We start from the raw sequence: 18,938 nt of genomic DNA on the forward strand, positions 1-18,938 counted from the left end.
TTGAAAACTAGAATGAGGCAAAAGGGAATCAATAAAGTTATAAGAAACCAAAAAAATAATTTAAAATACATGCATACATATATATATAAAATGAAAATACATGAGAGAATGTGAAACATATCATAAGAAAAACCACTAATATGGAGAACAGATGAAAAAGAGAGCACATGAGAATAATTGAACTACCTGAAAGAAAGAGCCTTGGTACAATAATACAATAAAGAATTAAATAAAATTGCTCTGAATGTTAGAACAAGAGGAGAAAGCAGATATTAGAATAAAAATCCACTGATGACCTAAAAGAGATCTTATGAGGAAAACCTGTAAGAATAACATAGCCAAATTCTAAACTTCCCCCTCACAGAGAAAATATTACAAAGCAAGCCAAAAAATTTTTTTTTCCAAATAGAGTGGGGCCAAAATTAGAAATACACAAGACCTACAATTATGCTCACTATCTATATAAATGACCTCAGGTTTGGAACACTATATATTGAAGAACAGAAGAACTGGAATTGGGGCTGAAAATTTAAGTGTATTCTTATTGCACCAAATTTTAAGATTTTGTATGTACTACATACATATATACTTCATATGTAGTACAGTTCAACATAATCCTGAATTGAAAAAAAAAAATAAATTTTCAATTAATTGCTAAACTTTCAGGATTTTGTTGCATAAAGACCTGAATGAAAAATATAAGGTAATCATCAAAGACTAATTTCAAGGGACTCAATAAAGACACTGTTTATGTGTTATATTTAGAAATGTAAACTGTATATCTAAAATTGTAATTAGTAATTAGATATTTCAAAAAAAGGACTGTGATAGAGCTGAGTATGTTGAGATCAGGTGTGCAGAGTAATAGGAATGGGATAAAGGGGGAGGAGCTGTGTGTGTATGATTATAGATATGCATGTATTTGTGTATATGTATGTATAATATATAATATATAATAATGTGAGTATGTGTAAATATATTAAGATTTAATTATGGTCTTTGTAGGGGTGGGTGGGGAGGAATCAGGAAAACAAATAAAGCAAAAAGAACATGGCAGTGAACAAAAGAAAGCCTACAAGGAAGCAAAGAAAAGCTGGACTGTTATGAACACAATATGTAGTATTTATTATATAGATTTTTGAGAAAAATAAATAGTGTTTCATATTTCAAATCCTCTCAGAAGTATTATATACTCTTTTTTAAAATATATATATATGTATATATATATATATATATATATATATATATATATATATATATACTCAGCAATTTTTTTCTTTTCTGTTTTTTTTTTTTTTCCCCTATGGTGTGTATGTTTTTTCTTTCTCCATTTGATATGTGAGTTCACTTAAGGGCTATTATTTATAATAATAATAATAGAAAATTATTAAAATTTTTTTGGGCTTGCTTTGTAATATTTTCTCTGTGAGGGGGAAGTATATATACCAGTTATCTTTGTCGAAAGGCTTTCAATCCCACACCTTTACAAGAAACTTGAACAAAATTCTTTCCACTCTTATTCTTCAGCCCATTGACAAGATTTCCCAGACAGAACATAAACTCATCAAGAACATAAACTTTTTGCAGTTACATTTATTTTTCAAGTACCTTGCAATGTGGCTAATTTGAGTGATTATAATATTTGTAATATTTTAAAAATCATCCCTATTATGCAACAAAATAAACTTATTTCTTGACTTGCTTGCTTCTTGCTAAAATCTTAAAATTTGGTGCAATAAGACTACACTTAAAATTCAAACTAGTTAGAATACAAAATGAGTAAAACATTTTAATGTAGTGATAGTAAGCATAATTTCCCATCAAACTCTTTAAGGGCTTTTGGAAATTCTACAAGTTAATTAATTGCACATGAAATTTCATGTGTTGCAAGAAGATGAATATCTTATGAAGTAGAACTATAACTCATACTAAATTACAGTATCTCATAGCTCTAGGTCATAATACTTCAAGCTTTTTTGGAAAATCTTCTCTTATTCTTGGGAAAAAAATATTATAGTGACATCATATGCACATTCCATAGATGAAGAAATAATTTACAACCAGTGATATAACACAGAAAGACAAAATTACCTTGAGTACCTTTTTAATTTTCTTTTTTAAAAATATTGAAAACAGGGGCAGTTAGTTGTTATAGTGGATAAAGTACCAGCCCTGAAGTCAAGAGGACCTGAGTTCAAATCTGTTCTCAGACACTTAACACTTCCTGGCTGTGTGAGCCTGGGTAAGTCACTTAATGCCAATTGCCTCAGCAAAAACAAACAAACAAAAACATTTAAAACTAAATACAAAAGAAAATAAGAAAAAAAGAAGACAAATAGAAAAAGAAAAAGAAAATAAAAAACAAAACAAAACCTTGCCATGTGTCCAGCAGAACAACAGGGAGAATTCAAATTACATATCAATAAATTTGCATTTCAAGAAAACTTCTATAATAATAAAAGATTGTATTCACGACTTTGCTTATTTGTAGGTTATGTTTTTCTTTCTGCTGTGTACTTTTTAATTATTCTTGTTTCTCCCTTTCTTTCTGCCCGCAAGTGCCTCAAGCAGGCTACAGTTAAGCACAGATACACACACACACACACACACACACACACACACACACACACACACACTCACATACATACACATACCTATATATACACAGTCTTTCTTTTGAATTCCCAAATTACTGATGTCAATCAAAGGCATAAATAATTTATCCTTGTTGAATCCCTTGAAAATTATCTTTCATGTTGGCTCTTACATATTAAATTATGTATTGAGTTCAGTCTTGGCTAAGACAAAAGTCCTGAAACTTGTAAGTTTGTTGAGTGTTGTTGTTTTTTTTTTTTTCCTGTTCAATATTATGGTTAGTTTTACTGGATAAGATATTTTTTGGTTTCATGCCTAGTTGTTTTGATGGTTGATATATAATATGTCAGGGTTTATGACCTTTTCTTGTAGCTATTGATAAATTTTATACAATTCTAATTGTAGCTCCAGTATATTTGAATTGTTTCTTTGTTTGCTTGTTTGTTTTGTTTTGTTATTTTTTTTGTAAAATTTTCTCTTATCTGGTAGTTTCAAAATTTAGCAGTAATATTCTTGTGTTTTTCTTGTAGAATTTCTTCCAGATAGTGATTGGCGTTTTTCTTTTTTTTTTCTTTTTTCTATTTCTACTTTTCCCTTGTGTTATATTATTTCAGAACAATTTTCTTTGACAATTCCTTGTATTATTGTGTCATGGTTCTTTTTTGTGGGGGGGGGGTGTCACATTTTTCAGATAGTTCAATTATTCTTATGTTTTCTCTTCTTGATCTATTCTCCAGATCTGTCGTTTTTCTTATAAGATGTTCCACATTCTCTTCTATAATTTCATTCTTTATATTTTGTATTTCTTGGTCTCTTCTAGCTTCAGTGGTTTCCCATGGACCAATTATGATTTTCAAAGAATTGTTTTCTTCTTTAAGACTCTGGATCTCCTTTTCTAGTTAGTTAACATTTTTTTTTAAAAATAGCCTTCTTGCTTTTCTTGATTTTATTTATTTATTTTTTAGTTTTTCCTCAATTAGTCTCGATTTTTTTTAAGTTTTTTTTTTTTTTTCCCCCATTTCTATTATAAATTCTTTCTGGACAGGTAGCCATGTAATGCTACAGATAGAAGAGACTTTTTTTTCCCTTTTTATTCAGTGTTTTCCTGGAAGATGAACCCTTTCTTCCCTATTCCCATAGTAACTTTTTATGGTTGAGTTCTTTCTTCTTAACCTGTTTACTTCTTTCAAAATGAGAACAATTAGTGTAAGCATCTGTAACCCAGGCAGGGATTAGTTGGGATAGGAAGGAGACTGGTGCCTCTGGCTTTACTTCAAATATCCCCAGTGACCTGGAACCCCAATCTTAACCAAAGGAAGAACTCTACTATCCTGCAAGTGCTTGCATCAAGCAGTGTTCCTATTCCACTGCTTCTATATTCACTAGTTATATCTAAGTGAATAACAATAATGACAATATACCACAATTTATGGGATACCAGCAACTTAATTTCTAGGGCGTATTTTATATTTCTAGCTGCGAATAAAATAGAGAAAGAAGACATTGATAAATTGGGCATGGAATGAAAAAAGCTAGAAGAATAATAAATTAAAAATTCCTAGTTAAATATCAAATTAGAAACTCTGAAAATCAAGGGAAAGATTAATAAAATTGAAAGAATGAAAACTATAGAATTAATAAATAAAACTAAAAGTTGGTGTTATAAAAAATCAAAATAAATAAACACTTGGGTAATTTGATTGGAAAAAAGGAAAGAAATTAAAACCATATAGAGTCATATGAAAAAATAGCCTAAATCACTATTGACTAGAGAAATGCAAATTTAAATAACTTTGAGGTACTATTTTACATCTGTCCTAATTGGATGAAATGACAGGAAAAATAATAAATTTTAGAGGGTATTTGAGAAATCTTGGTCACTACTCCATTTTTGTTGGAGTTGTGAAAGAATCCAGCCATTCTGGAGAAAAATTTGGAACTATGTCCAAAAGGTATTAAGACTGTGCATAATCCCATAAAGTTATCAAACTGTTCATACCCTTTGATCCAGCAGTGCTACTACTGGGCTTATACCCCAAAGAGATACTAAAGAAGGGAAAGGGACCTGTATGTGCCAAAATGTTTGTGGCAGCCCTGTATATAGTGGCTAGAAACTGGAAAATGAATGAATGCCCATCAATTGGAGATTGGTTGGGTAAATTGTGGTATATGAATGTTATGGAATATTATTGTTCTGTAAGAAATGACCAGCAGGATGAATACAGAGAGGACTGGCGAGACTTAACATGAACTGATGCTAAGTGAAATGAGCAGAACCAGGAGATCATTATACACTTCGACAACGATACTGTATGAGGATGTATTCTGATGGAAGTGGATTTCTTTGACAAAGAGACCTAACTCAGTTTCAATTGATCAATGATGGACAGAAGCAGCTACACCCAAAGAAAGAACACTGGGAAATGAATATAAACTGTTTATATTTTTGTTTTTCTTCTTGGGTTATTTCTATCTTCTGAATCCAATTCTCCGCGTACAACAAGAAAACTGTTTGGTTCTGCACACATACATTGTATCTAGGATATACTGTGACATATTTAACATATAAAGAACTGCTTGCCATTTGGAGGGAGGGAAGGGAAAAATCGGAACAGAAGTGAGTGCAAGGGATAATGTTGTAAAAAATTACCTGGCATGGGTTCTGTCAATAAAAAGTTATTATTATTAAAAAAAAAAGGCTGTGCATAATCTTCGATTCAGTAGTGAATCAAAGGTTTGTATCCCAGAGATCTTCAATAAAAGAGAGAAAAAATCCCACATGTGCAAAAATGTTTGTAGCAATTCTGTTCGTAGTAATAAAGAATTGGAATATGAGTGGATGCCAATCAATTTGGGAATAGCTAAAAAAAATTATAGTATATGTATGTAATGGAATACTGTTGTTCTATAAGAAATAATGAACAAGTTGGTTTCAGAAAAACCTGGAAAGATTTACATAAACTGATGCTGAGTGAAGCAAGCAGAAACACAAAAACATTGTAAGTGCTAATAGAAATGATGGTAATTGTAATGGTAATGATGATCAGCTATGAGAGACTTAACTCTCCTCACCAATTCAGTGATACAAAGCAATTCCTCTAGAGGGCTGAAACTCTTGAGTTCATGCACTGAGGTTCAGACAACCGAGCACTTAAGGCTAATTACTGATTGGACAATACTCTATAAGCATATATTTGGAAAATGGCCCTTCCCACTATCCTGTATTAGTTTGATAATTGGTGTTTATAGAGAATTGTAGGAGGGACTAGGGGGTGAATTAAGACTAGCCAGGTCACTCTGGGTGGGAGACAAAGAAGGAAGGTCACAGCGATTCTGCTTCCATCCAATTCAATCCTACCTCTAAAGACCAAGAATAAAGACTAAGGACTTTTGTTATCCTGACTCCAGCTCATTCTAAGGTATCCAGGGTACTAACGGATCATCACAAATTCCAAAAACATTTGGATGGAAAATGCCATCCACATCCAAAGAGAGAATTTTAGAGACTGAATGCAGATCAAAGCACACTATTTTCACTTTTTCTCATTGTTTTTTTTTTTTTTTTCTTTCTCATGGTTTTCCCCCTTTCTTTCTGATTTTTCTTCCCCAATATGATTTATATGGAAATATGTCAAAAATAAATGTTCATGTATAACCTAAAAATTGAATTAAATTTAAAATAATAATAAAATGTTTGAAACCTTGAGTTTTTTGTGATTCTGAGATATTTATAAAAATATTAAAATTGCTCATCTGAAATTTAAAAATAAAAAACTGATGACAAAGTTCTGGAGCCATCTATGACTTAATTTGCATTTACATATCACATAAGGTCCCCTGAGCTTTCAGAGGTCAGAGAGAATGAGTGATTTACATAGCTGGTTTTTATAATCACAAACGTGGAGTTGGAAAAATGGTTGAAACTTGTTTTAAACAAAATTCATTTGGATATGGCATTAGCTTCTCCCAGACTTTCTTAATCCTACACCAGAAATCTTTACTCTTGATGATATCTTTTGTAACCAGAAAATATGCTGGGAAAGAACTTGTATTCAGTGGTTAGCAGTTAACCTCTTCCCTATCTTCCTTAGAATAGTCTATTTTTAACATAAACTCTAGCTCAAGAGAAAAAAATGAATTAATCTCTGGTTAGCCTTTCTGTAGCTGCCAAAAATGGGGATTCAGCCTTTGATCAATTCTTCTTTTTGTTGAACTAGGAAATCTGTTATTTCAAAAAATCTTATAAACTTATGATTATTTTATTCTTCTAAATGGTCTATTATCAAATTATAGTCTTCTCAATCCATTCTCTAAATCTGTAGATAATTCAAATTTGAGATTATCAATTTTAATTTGTCTTAGTTTAGAACTAGCTCTTTCTAAAAAAGAAAATTTAATCTTATAATCAAACTAAAAATAAATTTTATTTATATTAATATATAACATTAATAGTATTATAATGATATTTATTAATAAATAGCTAATTTCTTTTTCAAAATTCACAAATATTTAGATTGTTAGAAAGAAGAAAATTTTAAGATCACTTATTTCATTTTTCACATTTTAAAAACAAACTGAATTCCAGGGAAGCAATTTGCTTAATATTATGCATCTAAGTATTTATAGATGAGTAGAGTGTGAGTACAAACAGAAGAGTAACTTTTTCATTCATACTATCCCATCTGTCTTCTAAATCATTGATTTCTTACACCTAAAACAATTTGCTAATGTCAACAAATTACCTGAGCAATTAAACTGAAGTTTTACTTTCTTTCTTTTTTTTTTTTTTTTTTTTTGATACAGTAAGGTTACCTTCATTGAGGGGAAAAATTCCAAATAGAGTACTCAATAAATATAAAAGAAAAATGGTAAATTACCTATTTCCATTTGAATAATACAATGAGTTCCCTTTATTCACTTCCTTCCTTTATGTGAAGTAATGTCATTAGATTTATTATAAACAATGTAGGTATCCCTGTATACCTAGTATTAAAAAGTCCTGTGCTTATAGGCATAAATATTTGTATTTCTGAAAAAGTTAGAACAGACTTTTCAGAGTCATTCCTTTATATAAATAAAATAATCAATCTGATTTATATGTAATTGGGAACACATTGCCAGAGGATATAATACTTTTCCATCTGTTCTCCTATTTAATGTGAGGTTTCACCAAAACACTAATCCAGATAGCTTCTGAAACAGTTCCCTAATTAAGGGAATATAATCATCATTGCAATAAAGCATATTTCCCCATTTGGCAAAATTCATATACATTTCCACATTGAGTGCAAATGGATATACCCATCTCAAATTCAAAATAAAAATGACTTCATATGATTTATTGACCAATTCCAACAATCTAATAAAACATTTTTTTTCAAATTTTATGAAATAGAATGGAAGGAAAAAATTTCCTTTCAATCCAAATGATTATGATGATCTAGTTTGCATACACTGACTATAACTAAAAGAATAACAGTTCTTTATTGCTAATACAACCTTATGCAATTAAAATTTTTAATTTTTCAAAATTGTGAGATTTTAGGTACATGCTAATGTTGAACTAACATAAAAGGAAAAACTTAATTTAAATCCTGCCTCATTTAGCTGTGTGACACTTGGAAAATAAATAACTGCTTTCAACTTCAGTTTTCCCATGTACAGAATTGTTGTGAGTATAAAATGAGATAATATATAAAGTGACCTAAACTTTTTAAAGTATTACATGCTTTGTTATTATTATTATTATTAAAAATGACAAGCTTCAGGCCTAATATTTTTCTTCTAAATATTTTCTTCAAATCTTGCACTCTGGATCTTCTCAATCATCATCATTATTTCTCTTATGATCAGCTTATTTTAAAATTTTACAATTTTGTAAATGGAAAAGATAAATATATAACAGTATCAAACTTCATAATATACATATGAGGAAAATGAAGTTTAAAAAAAAATGAAATAGTTCCTCCCATACACACATAGATTTTCTGTCATCTTATTCCTAAAAGAAGATAGTCACAGAATGAAATTAATTATTGAGTAACACAGTATGTAACATAGTAACTAAATTTAGAAAAAAAAAAAAAAAAAGCTTTGTTGATATAATAGATAGAGTTGATGTAAAGGTGAGGTCAGGAGGACCTGAGTTCAAATTTGATTTCAAACCTTAACACTTCCTGGTTGTACGACCCTGGGAAAGTTATTTAACCCCAAGTGCCTCAGGGAAAAAAAAAAAAAAAAAAAAACCTGGAATGCAGTCATTATCTAGTAATCATTCTTTTGTTTGTGATATCTAACACAGAAAATTTTTTTTTTTTTTTTGAAAAACACAAAGAATTCAGAAACAAAAATCTTTGAAAAATTATCATCAGCCAGTAGCAAAAATTAAAAAAAAAACACTTAATGGTGTTACTGAGAAATGATAGTGATTCTTTTTTCTTCCCCACCTATTAAAATTTAGAGTAATCTAATTATATGACATTGTATGAACAAGAAGTCTCTCTTCATTGTCAAGTATAAAAGGATCAGAAAATATGAGATGGAAGGAACCTCTCCAATCAACTAATCATAATCCCTTAATTTACCAGTGAAGAAAGACTTAATATAGGTGTTTTTTTTTTTTTTTTAGTTACATTATGTCATTGGTATCACTAACAAGAGAGTTACTCCACATCTGATTTATAATAATTATTATTATTTCATATTAAATATCTTTATATTATATTCTTCCTCCTTTTAATTTTCTGTTTCATGGTACCCTATGACTTATTTTAAAGTCAATTATCATAAAGGACTGATCAGTTACAGTCAGACACAGTGTATCTTGACTACAATAATGTGATGCCATTGTGTTCCTTTAGAAGAATGAAGGAAAACTACAGTGAACTGATCATTCAAGATGCAAAATAGTTGGTTAATGTGGGTTCTCAAAGATGACTTGCATGATACCAATCCAATCATCATCATCATTTGTGACAATTTGATAAAATTATTTCTTGAATACTACAGTACATTTTTTAAAATAAAATCTTATAGTTGCACCATATCATGAATTTTTTGTTTATCTCCATTAACATAAAACAGAAAATATATTTAAAAGAGCCAAAATGAGAAATACAAGTTAAAAAGGTATATATGTTATATATATTTTTAAAAGCAAATCTACTACTTGGATAGAGAAATTAAAGAAAATAAATTCTATTCAAGTAGTCTTAATTGTCCTTAATTTTAATATAGCTTTCCCTACATACATTTTTTTCTTAGGCAACTTACATATTAACAAAATACCTTCTTCCTACTGCAATTCTTCTAAAACTCTTCCCATTTTTAACCTTGCTGTTCTGAATTTTTGATACTACCATATTTAGTAAACAGAGAAAGAAATTTTCTGATCACTTTTGACAGTCTCTTTTCTACCTTCTCCATAACTCTTGTTTCTGAGGAATCATGGACATAATGCAATTCTCTTTTATCTTTTATCTTTCACCTTTACCATCACCTCAACCTAATATTACATATATGCATATGTGCCCACTTTCTTTGAACTCTTATCCAGGTACTTGGAGAAACTCAATATTGCACAATAGAAAATCATGGATCCATTATTTAAATCATTGCTTTGCCACTTTGCACTGGAGTGAATTTGTATGTCACATATCTTAATAAGTTATTTCCTCATTAATACTTATAGAGGGGTAAAACTCTGAAAAGATGTGTTTGAATCTGATACCCCAAGAGTACTTAAGACTAATTACCTATTCCTTGTGAGATAATGACTCTATAAACCTATATAGATAGATAGATAGATAGATGATATGGCAATGTGATGGCTCTCCTCATGATTGGCACTTGCTGAATATTTGATGCTGAGGTAATTGTAGGGTAGGATTGGCGGGCTGAGGGAGAGAGGTCACTCTCACTGGTGGCAGGATGAGGAAGAGAGAGGCTGGAGATTCTGGACTGCACAATCCAGGATACATCTTTGGCAAGCCATGTGGCAGCTTGCCTGCTTCCTTCACTTCTCTGCCTAAAGACAAAGGACTTTGATTTATCTGACTGATCCTGAGGCCCTACGGGGAGCTAGCCCATACTTTACATATTGGTGCCCAATGTGGACTAAGGACCATAATGTCAGTGAAGAAGTTCCTGTGACCAGGAAATAGGGTGAGTTTTAAAAATAGACAAACAGGAAACTTTGTTAAGGGCTAAGCTAGTAACTTTCATTTTCTAGCTGAAATGGGGCAGATATTAGAAAAAGATTCTCCCCCACCTCCACCCTGAGGGAGCTTTATAGAAAGCATACTTAGGTTAATAAAGAGGCAAGGTTTGCTTGTAACTTGGGAGCAGATTGATGGACTCTTAGAAACATTAGAATCCACATCCCCTTGGTTCTTCAAGGAAGAAGAAATAGAAGCAGATAATTGGAAATTAGTAAGAGAACAACTAAGTAAATATTACAATAATAATTGTCCTAATTCAATTTCTAAGGAAATATTCCATATATACAACATAATAAAATTGGCCTTAAAGCATCTTACAAGTTTTAAAGAGAACAGCCAGACAAGGAAGTATGAGGAGAAAGAGGAAGAGAAGGGAGATAGTACTGATAAAAGAGCCTAAATGCATGAGGACTTGAGTAAACTTAAATGATATGGTGATTTTCACTCTCACAGCTCAGCTTCATCTCCACCTACACCAGAGCAGGCTCTTGACCATCCCCTATCAACTTTACCTTCCTGGATGGAGGGAAGAGGAGGGGCAGCACTACTACTCTAGCAACTGCCCCACCCCCCATGACTCCATTGCAAAAGGTACTATTTAAAGCCAAAGAGGAAAAGCAGAATTCAGCTGATTTGAGAATAGAAATTGATCTTGTGAATGAACAACTTAACTCCTCAAATCAAGACAAAAGAAGATACATTCCTTTCAATCTAGAAATGATCAAAGATCTGAAAAAGGCTTGCACTCTTCATGAGTCTACATCATCTTGTGTTAAGAAGTTATCAGAGAATTTGGCTTATGAAGTTTTAACCCCTAGTGATTGGAAATCTATAGCAAGAACATGTTTAGAACCTGGACAAAACTTGTTGTGGCTTTCTGAGTATAATGAACTCTGTAGGATACAAGCTCAATGAAATAGGCAAACTGGAGTTAATATACAAATCATCTGTGACCAAGTAACAGGTGTAGATCATTATCCAGATATTTCAGCACAGATTAATTACCCTAAGCAGCATATGTGTAAATTGCTTTTGCTGCTATCAAAGCATGGGGCATGCTTCTAGGGAAGGCAAGATAGAAGGGAAGCCTTCATGAAAATAGACTAGATCCAAATGAACCCTTTGTTGATTTTGTGGGACGTCTGCAGATAGTTGTTATACAAACTAATGGTGAAAATGCAGCAACAGAAATTATGATAAGACAGCTTGCTAAGGAAAATGCTAATGAGTTTTGTAGAACTATACTAGGACTACACAAGAATGCTCCTTTAGAGGAGATCATAAGATGCTATGTCATAGTGGCACAAATACCTTCTATAGCCAGGCTATGATGCAGACTTCCCAAGATCCGAACATGGGAAGACAGAGACCTTTTTGGAATGAATTTCCAGAGAGACTCATCAATGCTTTCAATGTGGTAAAGCAGGGCATCTGAAAGCTCAAAGTTGGCATAGAGACAGAGTAAGAAAACAGAGTGGGAGAACAAGACCCAAAACCCTATGTCCAAAATGCAATAGAAGCTTCCACTGGGCATTAGAATGTAGATTCATTCAGGGAAACTGGATGGGGGGCCCAGCCCCAGAGCCCTAGGCAAAAAAACACTTGGGGCATGATGGCAGCCAATACTACACTCAGAGAGTCTTTAGAAGTTCAGTACTCAGACATTACCAATCAGCCAAGCAATCGATGGGAGAAAGCAATTACACAATCAATCATCCAGGAAGCAACCTGATGAGTTGGGAGAAAGGGATTACAATGGGGGAGAGTTGTACACAGCTGGGACAACTGAGATTCCCCCTGGAGAAGTGAAATCTGTTCCTCTCCAGCCTATGGATCCCTTGCCTCCAGGCACAGTAGGCTTGACCATTTCACCTCCTGAGAGTACTTACAAAACAGTGTCCATCCATACACCGATGTGGGAAACTGGGGAATGTGTAGATAATATCCCAGTGACTAATACAGGTAAACAATGTGTGATCTATCACCCAGGAGAAGTAGTAGCATCAGGTTTACTGATACAGACTCCTAATAAGCAATCTGGTGCTGGTTGCCCAGATTCTAACTCCCAGCAACAGAATCCAGGAATATTCTAGACAGCAGCAGTTACAGATGAAAGAACTATGCCCACTATCTATATAAATAGTGTATTATTAGAAGGATTGGTAGACACAGATGCAGATCGTACAATCATTAGAGGTGCCAACTGGTCCAGTCACTGGACAAAGATTAAGACAGATTAAGGCATATGTCTGGCATAGAAGGATCAATAGCAGCTGAAGTTAGTGTTACCACTTTGAGATGAATATTTATAGTTGAAAAAAATCCCCATCAATCTGTGGGGAAGAGACATCTTACAACAATTAGGATTACAAATGAGTTCTTTGGTTTTTAAGCAGGGCTGCTATTGAAGGCCTGCCAACACTCTCACTTGTTCCTATTCAATGGAAAACTGATACACCAGTGTGGATAGAACAGTTGCCCTTAGCTAGTGATAAAATTCAGGCCTTATTAGATATACTATATGGAACAACTTGACCAAGGGCACTTACAACCTTCTCTAAGTCCTTGGAATTCCCTAGTGTTTGTTGTAAAAAAGAAATTTGGAAAATGGAGGATGTTGACTGATTTGAAAAAAGTAAATGAACAGATGGAAACTATGGGAACTCTTCAGCCTGGACTTCCATCTCCTACTCAATTGCCTACATAATGGCCTCTTTGAGTTATACACATTAAGGAATATTTCCATTCTATCCCTCTATTCTAGATAAGAAGGATATGAAAAAAATGCCCTTTCAGTGCCTAGCATTAACTTAGCTGAGCCTTATAAAAGATATGAATGGATAGTTTTGCCACAGGGAATAGTGCCAAATATATGTTGCTGCTGCTCTTACTCCTGTAAGAAAAGCATTTCCAAAAGTAATGTTATTACATTACATGGATGTTATATTGGGATGTGCACCTGAGGAGCAAATGTTAGAAGCCTATCTACAAAAGACCATAGAAACACTAAGGAGCTACAAATTGCATATAGCTCCAGAAAAAATTCAAAGACATGCTCCTTTTCAATATTTAGGATATGAAGTATACCCTAAGGTGCTTACAGTACAAAAACTTTCCTTAAGAACAGAGAAGCTAAATACCTTAAATGATTTTCAGAAATTAATAGGAGATATCCAATGGATGTGTCCAGTGTTAGGCTTGACTACCTATCAATTGCAACCATTATATGACATTTTAAGTGGAAAAAGTGCTCTTTAAACTCACCATGCCACCTTACAAAAGAAGCTGAAGAGGCTTTCAGAGAAGCTGAACTGACTTTATCCAATGGGATTGAGTTACTCAAAAACAGTTTTTGCTACAAAAGAGGCACCCACAGCAGTTCTTCATCAAGGAGACAATGTGATAGAGTGGGTAAACCTCCCAGCACAACCACAACAAAGCCTTACTCCTTACCAAGTGCTTGTGGCTAGAATTTTATTAAAGGCTATTAAGTGAGCAATACAATTATCTGGAAGACTGACAAGATATATACCTTTTATATCAATATACAAATTAATGTATGCTGTGATGTATGCCATCCCAGAGTGGCAAATTTTATTGGCCACAGCTCCAAATTTTACACACAGGTCTCCATTAAAGATAACCCAACAATTACATAATTGGTGATGGATTCCTGAAGAAAAGGTTTCTAAAGTTCCTCTTAAAGGACCAACTATCTTTACAGACGCATTCAAACATAATATTTATGCTGTATACTTTTGTGAATTAACTATAAAGAGAATAGGCAGAACTCCTTTCCAGTTCAATAAGCAGAATGAATTGTATGCAATCATTCTAGCTCTTACCTATTATCTAGGAAATGTAAATATAATATCTGATTCGGCCTATTCAGTAGGTGTGGTACAAAGAATTGCCACAACCCAAATAAAATTTGTAGCTTCTAATACATATCAGCTCTTTAAGGAACTTCAAGAGCAAGTGAGAAAGCATTCAGTGTAACATTTATATCTTGCATGTGCACTCACATAGTGAACTTCCAGGTCCTATTTTTGATGGTAATTCAAAGGCAGATGGCCTTCTAAGCATGTTGGCCAATACTCCTTTATTTCAGGCAGCCCAAGAATTTCATTCTAAATATCACTAGGCTGCTTGAGCTTTACGTTAGCAATTTGGGATAACAAAAGAGGAAGCTAGGAGCATAATAAAAGCCTGTACAGCTTGCCTTCCTTTCTACAATCCTACACTGCCTTCAGGGAAGAACCTTTGTGGTTTGAGACCCAATGAAATTTGTCAAATGGATGTGACTCATTATAAATCTTTATGAATTCTGTCTTTTATCCATGTTGTGGTAGACAACTTTTCAGGATTTACTTTTGCAAAAGAGACAGTCCCAGTGGTCACTGAATTCCATATACAAGCATTTGCAATTATGGGTGTGCTACAAGCAATAGAAACATATAATGGAACTGCATATACTTCTAAATATTTTGCATACTTTTGTGCACAGTATCAGATTTTACACACCATTGGAATACCTTTTAATCCTCAAGGACAGGCGGAGAGGAGAAACAGAAACATCAAGGCATTCCTCCAAAAATAAAAGAAAAAGTAAAACTACAGGTACCCATACAGAACTTCTAAATTTAGCTCTTTATACAATTAATTTCTTGATTTTTGATAAAGATGCACTGGCTCTGGCAGACAGGTTTTATAACCCACCCAAAAGGCAGTGTCCAGTGCGAGCAGTTCACTATCTTTAGATAATCACCAGGTGATGTGGAAAGATTCAGAAAGTAGTGAATGGAAGGGACCAGATTAGTTAACTGCTTGGGGGAGAGGATTTGGTTGTATCTGTACAGATGGAGCAGGAATCACATGGGTGCCAATGAGTCGCATTCACCTTGTCTAGTTGAGAGAGACAGAATAGACCCTTGAAATGAAGGGGAAGACCCAAGAAACATCAGGTGGTTCCAACGCTGATTATGCCCACCACTGAAGGGCATGGCAGTTATCGCAATTGACTCATGGACATCAGAAGTTGTTAATGAGACTGATGCAGGACTTCAAAACCCCAAGGAATCATTGGAATCCCTGAAACATGATGCAACTGTTGTAGGACTTTAAAAACTTGCAGGAATCATTGGATTCTTTGACACATGAAGCAATGGACAATAGATTGGTTTTGGATTATTTCTTTGCTGCTGAAGTAGACATATGTGTGATTGTTATTTACATACTCTCCTTCTAGGACTTCTGGAAATCTTTTTCAATACCATGTTGATTCATCTTGTTTGTTATATCACTATTTGCATGTATAATTCATGTTTGTTACACCACATTGAGCCTGTGCAGGCTGTGGGGAGAGTCATCACTAATAGCTTGTGCTTTATTGCTATGTGCTTGTGTAATACCTCCCATGCTGATGGATTTGTGTATACCTGTTTCTAGTAAGACCCTTCAGCCCAGAAACCCACTAACATATCTGGCTTGACTCCCCACTTCTCTTTGATATTTTTCATATCTCTTCCTGAGAAGTTAGGGAGGGTGTGATCATCTCCTTTTTAGTGTTTTCACCTCCCTTCCTGAAAAATTAGGGGCTGTGTGATCACCTCTCTTTTGATGTTTTCACCTCCTTTCCTGAGAAGTCAGGGAGGGCATGACCACTTCCTTTTGGGGGTTCTCACCTCTCTGAGAAATCAGGGAGGGTTTGACCACCTGAGTTTTAAAACAAAAGAAAGCCAGACAAGAAGAGGGCTGAAACTCTGAAAAAGTATGCTTGAATCTGAGACCACAGAGCACTTAAGACTAATTACCTATTTATTGTGAGATAATGGCTCTATAAACATATTTAGATGATATGGTAATGTGATGGCTTTCCTCATCATGAGGATCTTTGTGGCAGCCCTCTTTGTAGTGGGCAGAAACTGGAAACTGAGTGGATGCCCATCAATTGGAGAATGGCTGAATAAATTGTGGCATATGAATATTATGGAAATGACCAATAGGATGATTTCAGAAAGGCTTGGAGAGACTTACATGAACTGATGCTGAGTGAAATGAGCAGCACCAGATGACCATTATATACTTCACCAACAATACCATATGATGTTCAGTTCTGAAGGATGTGACTCTCTTCAACAATGAGATGAACCAAATCAGTTCTAATCGTGTAGTAATGAATAGAACCAGCTACATCCAGTGAAAGAACTCTGGGAAATGAGTATGAACCACTACATAGAATTCCCAATCCCCCTATTTTTGTCTGCCTGCATTTTTTATTTCCTTCACAGGTTAATTGTACATTATTTCAAAGTACAATTCTTCTTGTACAGAAAAATAACTGTGTGGACATGAATACATATATTGTATTTAACATATACTTTGACATTTTTCACACGTATTGGTCTACTTGCCATCTGGGGGAGGGGATGGGGGAAGGAGGAGAAAAATTGAAACAAAAGGTTTTGCAATATGCAATGCTGAAAAATTACCCATGCATATATTTTGTAAATAAAAAAGCTATAATAAAAAAAAATCATTGGCACTTGCAGAATGTCTGGTGGTGAGATAATCATAGGATAGGATTGGAGGGCTGAGGGAGAGAGGTTACTCTTACTTGGAAGCAGGTTGAAGAGGAAAGAGACAGGAAACTCCTGACTCCAGAATCCAGGATACATCTTTGGCAAACTGCAGGACAGCTTGCCTGCCTCCTTTATTTCTCCACCTAAAGACCAAGGGCTTTGATTTATCCTGGCTTCAACTGATCCAGAAGCCTTCCAGGGAAATACCCTGTGCTTTACAAATACTCTTAAAAAGCCATACTACATGATTTCTGACATTGCATCTAGCTAGAGGATGCTGATTCTATTTGTGTGTGTGTGTGTGTGTGTGTATGAGAAAAATAAACATGATCTGAATTATGTAGAGCAAAAATACATAAAATGGCAATTGGGTAACTTTGAGCATTTTGTCAGAAGACCAGGATTTTAATCTTGATTCTTTTATTTTCTCTTTTTAAAATTCATGACAAGTCATTTTTCTTTCTTACACCACAGATTTTTCACTACCACACTAAAATAATAGGATTGGAGCAAGGGGTACTTTTAATGCTTCATTTTATGTTCCAGAAAATTTGAAATGAGATTAGTAAAAGATACCTGTGTCATCAAGTCCTAATATCCTTGAAATACACTGGTTCATTCTAGGCTCGTTAAACCTGCAAAAACTCTAAGAACCAGCCACATTTCACATCAATAAAAATGATTACAGAGTGATTAGTTAATATTAGTTACTTAGCTTTTCTTGCCACTTTAGGTTGTCTCCATCTTAGATTCATAGCATTGCTAGAAATCACATATTAAAGAAACAACATAAACCATCCTGATTGTGAATATGTGCAAAATGATAAAGAATTGTTATCCTAACTCATATCATTTTCAACCTTAGAAAACATTTTCATCACAAAAAATCAATGAGATTAATAGTATTAGCATTATCACATAATTTTGAAGACAAGGAACCTGAAGCTTGAAGAAAGTTAAAAGATTTTTCCATAACCACTCACTTGGTTGATGTTGGACATGGGATTTATTTTTTTCCCACAATAATATTTTTTCCAATACTTGTAAAGATAGTTTTCAATATTCATTTTTGTAAGGTTTTGCATTTCAAATTTTTTTCCTTCCTCTCAACTCCTCCTATCTTAATATGGAATCTGATGTATATGAAACATGTATAATATTTTTAAATATATTTCTATATTTGTCAAATTATACAAGAAAAATCAGACCAAAAGAGGGGGGGAAACATGAGAAAGAAAAAGCAAACAAACCAAAAAAGAGGTGAAAATCCTATGCTTTGATCCATATTTGATCTTCATAGTTTTCTCCCTAGATGCAGAAGGCATTTTCTATCCCAAGTCTATTTGAATTTGGACACAGAATTTCAATGCTTATCTCTAGTTCCAGAAATTATGTGCTAGCAAGATATGACTCAAAAATAGATTAAATTCTGCTTAGTATTAAATTACTTATATATTTTGTTACATATCTATTCTTTGGATATTCATAAACTATATATGAATAGTGAACATCTTTTATCTTATGATAATAGTAGCCACTAATG

Source organism: Antechinus flavipes, chromosome 3 (genome assembly GCF_016432865.1).
Source record: "Antechinus flavipes isolate AdamAnt ecotype Samford, QLD, Australia chromosome 3, AdamAnt_v2, whole genome shotgun sequence".
NCBI classification, from domain to species: domain Eukaryota; kingdom Metazoa; phylum Chordata; class Mammalia; order Dasyuromorphia; family Dasyuridae; genus Antechinus; species Antechinus flavipes.